Source organism: Octopus bimaculoides, chromosome 1, assembly GCF_001194135.2.
Source record: "Octopus bimaculoides isolate UCB-OBI-ISO-001 chromosome 1, ASM119413v2, whole genome shotgun sequence".
NCBI classification, from domain to species: Eukaryota; Metazoa; Mollusca; class Cephalopoda; order Octopoda; family Octopodidae; genus Octopus; species Octopus bimaculoides.
In genome coordinates this window covers 11,392,940-11,402,228 of record NC_068981.1, presented here as the reverse complement: position 1 = coordinate 11,402,228, position 9,289 = coordinate 11,392,940, and positions in this window count along the sequence as shown.

Genomic DNA, 9,289 nt, shown 5'->3' with positions numbered 1-9,289 from the left:
TATATATATGTATGTATATATATATATATAATTATATCTGACTACTTATATATATACGTATACTTACAACATGATGAAATAAATACTTCCTCAATCCTTCAATATTGTTATTGAAGAATTAGAAAATATATCGCTCACCAGTAATGCCTTCATATTATTTCGATTCTGCAATTTTTACCAAATATTAAAACTGCCGTGATTTTAATTTTATTTTCGCATTATATTGAAATTTAATACCAGTTTTATGAAGAGAAAAGAAATATATAAATTTTAATAAATGAAGCAAAGTAGGTCTCTCCATAAATAAAATTCATAGAGACATATTAAATGGAGCGAAGGATATTGTAAGGATTTTAGCAAGCTTCTTTTTGCTTTATGATTTATTTGTTTAAGGTACATCTGCCTTTGGAATTTTAGCTATTTTTTTTTTAATGGTGTCGTGAAAAGAGAAGGCCATCTTAATCTTGAAGCTTTGTTTGCAGGACAAATTCCATGGGAATAAAGTATATGGTCATTTTGCGGGAAGAGGATTAAGTGGACCTTTTATTGTTGGATCTAGGATGTGAAACTTCGTAAAAAGGGATGAGATAATTATGGCGACGGATTCATCTTAGGGTTTTCTGTGGAATCGATAAGAATTGAGCAAAATACATTGGTGGCTATAATTTCAATAGTTACATGATTATATCAGTTTTCCTGTATGCATGTATTTTATCTTGATTTTGACTTTAAAGATTATCGTTCATATCTGTCGAAAGAACAAGATTCTTTGATTGTATGCGTGTACTTTCAAGGTGATGGGGAGGCTCCATAGAGATGAATAAACTCTGTACATGCCTTGAAGAAAGCAAGTTTAGCTTAAGCTGACACTAAAAACATTTCATTTTCAAAACGTTTGAGAGTGGACACAGGTTTTCCAGTTTAGTTAGTTATGTGTAAGGAACTAATTCTTATTTGCAGCAACATATATTCCAAACTACTTGAAGACACGGCGCTCCTTCATTAGCGTGCCCTTCATCGAATGAAGTGTCAGGTAGCATTCATCTTCCGTCATAATCAAATGGTCAGTTTTCTTTGCTAAATAACTATATCTGTGTGTGTTTGTGAGTGTATGTGTGTGTGTGTATGTGTGCGTGTGTGTGTGTGTGTGTGTGTGTGTGTGTAGCCCTGATCATGATCATCAATGTATGTTTATATGTATGCTTGCGCACACACACACACACACATATATATATATATATATATGTGTGTGTGTGTGTGTGTGTGTATATATATATATACATAATGCATATATATATATATATATATATATATATATACTCTGTTGTGTCTGGAGAGAATCATTTTCTTTTTGTGCCTTATAATTGTACACACTCACTGGTAAAATTTCCACTCATTTCTTATTTTTGTTTTCCTAAAACTATTGAAAATGTTGCAAGATAAAACGAAAAGTTTAGGAAAATTAAAATAGGAAATAAGTGAAAATTGAATCGTGAGTCTGTTAAATATTAAGGCACAAAAAAGAAGATGATTCACCAGAGACACAACCGTATAAGCGTCAACACACGAACTCACATAACGAATCTTGCAAACCAAATCCAAAAACGAAATATATATATACACGCAGGCATGTTCGCGGTTCATGTATGTAGGTATCTTCGTTGACTGCGCCAGTGGAATACGCAACGTCGGGATGGAAGTAGGGAATATTCACATTTGTAAGTAAGAACCTGTGTGTGTTTGTGTGTGTGTGTGTGTGTGTGTGTGTGTGTGTGTGTGTGTGTGTGAGTGTGTGTGAGTGTGTGTGTGTGTGTGTGTGTGTGTGTGTGTGTGTGTTTGTGTTTGTACGCACCTTTGCACATGAATATGTCTGCATGTCTCTGTCTCTTTATGTCTTTTTATGTTCATGTCTTTCTGTGTAGATTTCCAGAGAAGTATGAAAATCACGATCGAATGTATCTTTTATCTTTTATCTTTGACATGTTTCAGACATCTGACTGGGGCACCAAGGTTTAGTAAGATCAAATTGACCCCATTATTTGATATTTAGTCTGGCGTCTAAATTATACGTTTCTTTTGCCAAAGCACTAGATTACAGGACATGAACAAATCAACACCTTTAGTCAAGCACTGGAACGACAAACGCCAACATAAATGAACCGTATACGCTGACTAACACCACCAGACACAAACACATCATATTTACATATACGCACATACGAGAGGCTTCTACGCAGTTTTTATCTATCAAATTTAATTACATGGCAGTATACTGGAATAGAAGACACGTCCCCAAATTGAGGTGAATTGGAACTGAACCCGAAAATATAAAGTTGGAAATGTAACTTCATCATACAACCATTACGCACAGAATACTGTAGTTAGTAATTGATAAACTGCTGACATTATTTTTAAAGTTGTTTGAAAATAGAATTTCAATACATTTATAGTTAATACATCATAAATATGTGGATCAGATGTGACCCGTGTTAAAATATTGGTCTGCACATAGTACATTATGTTGCAGCAGTATTATCAGCAGTGTTCTTTGGTTTGAAGAGTTAAACACTTTAAGTTTACTAAGTTGTTAAGAAGCTGCCTAATAATAATTCCTGACATATGCTTTCAGTGTCTGACTATTAATCGATACGTCGACATGATATTTATGTAATCTTTCTTAATTAAAAAGTCATTTGGTAACTTAATGTTGATCATGCGAGAAATAGAAATATAGTTAAATTTACTGGAATTCACGATCAGGCGGAAGCTTAATTGAAAACGTTCAAAGCTAAGCATTCTGTTGAAGAATAAAACCTAGTTTCTTCTTTCCTTCAACCTAAAAATAATCAAACCTTGATTATTAAAGTAGGAGTCCTCATCGATTTTTAATATTTATTGTCTAATGTATTCTCATTATGCTAGAATGATGTGAAGCGTTTCTCTGCTATTGGCATCTCACTCTCCCAATGATATCCATTTCAAATTTGGCACAAGGCAAACAAGTTCGAGTGGGGAAGGGGGCATTCAATTACATAGACACCAATACTCGACTGGTACTTATTTTATAGACTCCGAAAATATGAATGGCAAAGTCGACCTCGGCGGAATTTGAACTCACAACTCAAACACGCATAATATGGCGCTAAGTATTTTACCATGGATGCTAATGATCCTACAAACTCGACGCCTTACGTTTCCCTGTAATATTCCCTACAAAATCAAGGCAGCGAGCTAGCAGAAACGTTTGTACGCCGACCGAAATGCTTTGCGTATTTCGTCTGCCGTTACGTTCTCAGTTCAAATTCTGCCGAGGTCGACTTTGCCTTTCATCCTTTCGGAGTCGATAATTTAAGTACCAGTTACGCACTGGGGTCGCTTTAATCGACTTAATCCCTTTGTCTGTCCTTGTTTGCCCCCTCTATGTGGCCCCCCTCTATGTGGGCAATAAAGAAATAAGAAACGTTAGCACGCCGGGCGAAGTGCTTAACGGTATTTAGTCTGTCTTTACGTTCTGAGTTCAAATTCCGCCGAGGTCAACTTTGCCTTTCATCCTTTCGGGGTCGATAAATTCTAATCGACTGGCCACATACCCAAAAATTTCAGGCCTTGTGCCTACAGTAGAAAAGAATTTTCATTACAAAATCATATATTAAAAAGAAATATTTTGAGACACTTCATGCTTTTTCCCAAATGAAAACTATTCTCCAGTTATGATACAATAGTTATAAATTTCACGTAAACATCGTACCATATGTTTTTCAAGTTAAATTTATAATCATATTAATTGCAAATATTTTCCCGCGATGATTTCCAGTTCGTTTTCAAAATATTTGATTCATTATGTCCTATAATTTAATACATTTGGAAGCCATATTATGTACTGTGATGGATTCTATATACTAAGTAGTTACAGAAAGACAGAAGATCTATAGCTTTGAAAGTTAGTGTTTACATTAATATTTTGATACTCCTTCAATTGAAAACTGTTTGTTATCTTTGTTTGAAATATTAACATATATCTAATCTGGTACTCTTTGTACATGACATTGAAAGAATTACACTAGTTGGAAGGGTGAAACTAATTTATTTCCCTAGGCGCTATATATATATATATATATATATATATATATATATATATATATATATATATATATATATACATGCAAGCATATAAACACATACATACGTACGTACTTAAGTGGAAATACATACGGAAGTGAATACATACATACATGATATATATCTACTGATGAGGCATGATGTTTTAGCTAGGACACTGTATAACGAGATATGTCGGGAGGATAACTCCAAGGACAAAGAAATAAAAACTCACACTGCGGTAGACGCCATAGCCGCTCATAATTAAATGGAGTACTGGTGGGATGTCCCAGTGAAAACCTCAATAAAATATATACAAAATAGTCCTGATTTCGTGGCTTTAGATAGAGAAGAGAAACTATGGCCAGTTGTGGTAATCAGCTACCCAGCTGATGGTAACATAAGTCTAAAGATCTGCGAAAAAGAAAATGCGCTGAACTATTGAGAAATCTGCAGTTCCTAATTCCAAATTACAAGTTCAGGTTTATACCTGTAATTATTGTAGCTCTGGTATCTTGAGAAATTAGGCTTCTCAAAACCAGAAATGCAAAAGCTGATTCGAAGACTACAGATCCAAGCCATCACTGGAACTATAAAAATCTGTAAAACTTTGCAGAAGTTTATCATTTAAGTATACATGATTATGTCTAGACATACAGCTATATGCATGACAATACATGCATAAAGAAAAACGTACAAATTTGGACATATACAAACATACATACAAACATACATACATACATCCATGCATACATACATACATAAATACACACATATATTCAATGCTTAAATATGCAACTGTATGCATGAGAATATATACATAAACATACAAATCTGCACAGCACATAAATACATGAATCTAGACATGAAAATATATACATAAAAACGCATCCATAAAACAAATATACACATCTGCGCATACACTAACACCAAATACTGCACACACACACATATGCACAAATACCTAGATGATGTTGATAAAAGTTCCAATGAAGGAGCCTTGAATCTATGTGAGAGTCCGGCCCTTTCTCTATTGACAAGAAATACAGAAATGAAACTGATTGATAACATACATACATACATACATACATACATACATATATACATACATACATACCAAAAAAAAACTTTAAGTGATGTTCAAATTCCAATGAAGGAGACTTGGATATTGGTTAAAAACCGAACCTTTACCTGTTAGCAAGAAATGTTGAAATAAAACTAAATAATGGCATACATTCTATGTTTAGCTTCTGCTTGAAAGATTTTAGTCATCATGACGTATTTGTTTTAAATTTATTCATTTCTCTGTTTACCGATAATGTCTATATATTCACGCATTTTGCAATCCCATATTATGCTAAGTTTACTTAATTATACATCCTGCTGCCTACCACCCAACTCCGTTTCCTTGATGCCTGTTATCTCAGCCTCCTATATTTTTTGTTGGCTTCTTTGATGACAGTAGTCAGTTTATTATTTTTGTCCCTATTTTGTAGTCTTTTACATTCGTTTTTTATTTATCTATTACTAGACATTTTCTAATCCTTCACTAGATATTCTATTACAGAAAATTTAGTAGCAGATGACGGCTGTTTACTGTATCTATAATTTATATATTTCTATTAGGTTTTCTTGTGGGTTATTTTCACGTACGACATTACGTGTATTGTTATTTCTTTTAATCTCCAGTGATATCCACTATTCGAATCAGTCATCTGTAGCAAAACTGACACATTGCTACCTATTAATTTATAATTGTATGGAAGCATACTTTAAGTGTTAGGTCAATGTTTATATTATTATTTCATAAATACATCCGACACCATTTCGTTCTGAGTTCAAATGTTAGCGAAATCGACTTTGCTTTTTAACCTTTCGAAGTCGACAAAACAAGTACCGATTGAACATTGCACACCGGGTCTATATGCTCGACTTGCTGCCTCCTAAAACATCAGACCTTGTGCCAGAATTTGAAGCAACTAATATTTCATAAACATTTCTAACATTCCTGTATTATACTCTGCGCAGTCCTGAAGTATTCCTCATATTTTTCTTAATACCCAACATATCAATTATTGTTGCAGAAGTTTTTTTTTTTTTCCTGTACATATCTTACATCCTGTTTATTCCTATTCTGCGCTGTGTATACTTTAATAGTTTTCCAACTAATTTTCATCCAATGATTTGGTCAGAAAATATCGAGATGTCTATCAGAATATAGAGATTTTCATTCCTGTCATTGATAATGATATCAGAACCATTCGATTTGATCTTCTTGTCATTCTTGGCAGGCCTTTGATAGATTATCGTAGCTACGTCACTTTCACATACTTAGTATTAAAGATAATTGTACAACATCCTCTCAGGCTTCATGTTTGATATTGAGTAATGTTTATAACGACGTCAACATCGCTTACCCTTCATATCATAATACATTAACTTAATCTTCCCATTTGTCATTTTTGCTTATTTTATTGAATTTTTTACTTGTTTAACTCGTTGTACTGCAGCCATGCTGGAGCTGTGCCGTATAGGTTTAATGAGAACAACGGACCTCAGTATTCATTTTAAAAGACTTTTTTTTTCCATAAATGCTAATTCTTTTTTCTTTATATTTTGTATTTGATTGTATTTACCGTTTTTGCTGTATATTGCCTCGTCGTATCGAAGAAAATATTTAGTTTTGTCGTGAAAATTTGCGAAGAAAAAACACAGTCTGCATCCTCACAACAAACAGTAAGGCTGTTCCCAATAAACTTCCTCATGCGATTATTCTAAGAATCTGAGTTTAGCTTTGTTGATACTTCAACGTTGGATTCTTGTCATACTTGCTCACATTAGTTTTTATTCAGTTTTGTCTTCTCCTGAACAATCGCGGCCTTCAAGTGAAATATGATATTGTTAGAATGCCGATTTGTCTCTCATTCCGCAACGTTTGACTCATAGTAGTCCAAGCGATTCAAATCTAACGAGTTTGGGGGTCACTAGTTCGCTGTTGCATGATCTCGTAAATATTGACGGACAACTATTCTTGGGTTATATGTGCTACGTGAAACCGAGCTGAGTTTTGTGGAAAGACGTGTAATCTCCTACCACCTAATTCATTCATGCATAGTCCAACAACGGACTGCCATACCTCAACGTATCCAGCAGCATTGATTGTAAAACCTTGTGCAAAGATATTAGTATCGCATGATCTTCGTTAGTGAACACTCCTAAAACCATCATAGTTACTGAAAACATAATTTGCATCACACTAGGAACACCAGGAGGATCTGCACACAACCATTTGTAATTTCATCTTTTAGATTTTATTCTTGGTCAAAGTGTCTTTCATCAGAGAATAACCGAATCATGCCATGTTGGTAAAATCTTTTAACCTTGTTAAGCAACCGCTTGATGTGGATCGGGCGAGCTTTCTGTGTCTTTACTTATATGAATTGACCTTTCTCTCGGTATTTACGGCTTCCATTGGAATTTCTCGTGCACCACTGTTTTGACAGACCTGTCTTACACTTGTAGATTTTTTGTGATAGTTCCGATTGATTTTTCTACAATCGTGCTGATTAAAATTGTAGTGCCCTTACAGCGGACCACCTTAAAGAGTTACTTTAATGATGTAGTTGGAGCATTGCCACGGCATCCAATTTCATACTAACTTTTTATTAAAATGATATTGTGACATTTAGAAAGCTGACTATCTCTAAACTGCTTTGTTCCGCACCTGTGGCAATGAAATAAATTAATTTGTGTTCATTTCTTATGTTGAAAGATTATCCACCAAAGATATCTGAGAGAAATAAAAACTATTTTGATTAGCTTTACACACACACACACACACACACACACACACACACGCACACACACGCACACACACACACACACACATTTATATATATATATATATATATATATATACATTTGCGCGCTCGGTGGTTATCGGTGTAGTAACAACGAGCAGCGATATGAAATCACACAAAATCGTGAACGAGCCTTGTGTAAGACAGACCCAGAGTGATAGACCTCTAGTATTTCAGGTTCTCCATATCAGAAATAAAACACTAGTTTAAAATTTCCGCAGCGGCCCGGTATGCGGTAGTCGGATCGTAAACCGTTTTGCTCCGCGAACTCATTGTCGCGTTTCCTCCTTGACCACGCATCGGCGGCGGCTGCAGACGCGTATACGAACGGCCGTCGACCAGACGAGCCCCGAGCGCTTCCCGGCTGCCGGCAGCCGATTCTACTTCTCGCTCCTCGCGTGGACTATGCATGAATGAATACATATATACATATACGCATACATATATCTTTGCATATGTACATATTTTATAACCTCAGATATCTAAAAGGATACTTGTACCTCACCATGAAAAGATATCTTTCATCTTTTTTTCTACTATCCTGACTATTACTCTATCGCTCTGCTTTGTTAGAGATTGATCATTTCTCTGAAGGGTTCTCAGTTGGGTTTTCCACTCCTCACAGAAAGTTCGAATCAGCATTAGTTGTACAGGTGCAAAGGGTGTCACATGTGCTCAATAACACAACGCAACACCCGGTAGTAGCACCATACCTATTTCCAGGCTTGCGTTTGGGCATCGTGGGTGAATACGTAATTGAAGAATGGTTACAGTAGGACAAGAATGGTTACAGTAGGACAAGAATGGTTACAGTAGGACATTTAATTTTTAATCACCATGATTGTTACGACACAATATAGTTTCCATGTGTTGAGGTACTTGATTATGAAGCTGTTTCCCCGCATTATGAGATCAAGTTGTGTTTCGTCAGGCGATATGGTAATAGTGTACCCGTCAATTTAAAATCCTCGGCTTCAAGAACATCCCATCTGTTTGACGAGACCTGACAGAATTTCTTACTCTGAAATTGCTGGCCTTGCGCCAAATTTTGAATCAACATAATATAAAAACTTGTTTTTCAAAATACGCTGTTTGTTACTTGAACAATTTCATATCGACTATTTTTTTAACATTTTACTATATATGTCGACGTGTGGAATTATATCTTTCTTTGGCTTTACTGGAGATAACCTTAGTAATTCCTCCGAGTAATTTATTCTCTAATATATCTGGATAACTTTCTATAAAAATATATTTTCGATTAACAAGAATGTGACACTTTTATATGCAAAGTAATCGGTGAAATTTATTTCCATACACGAGGATATGTA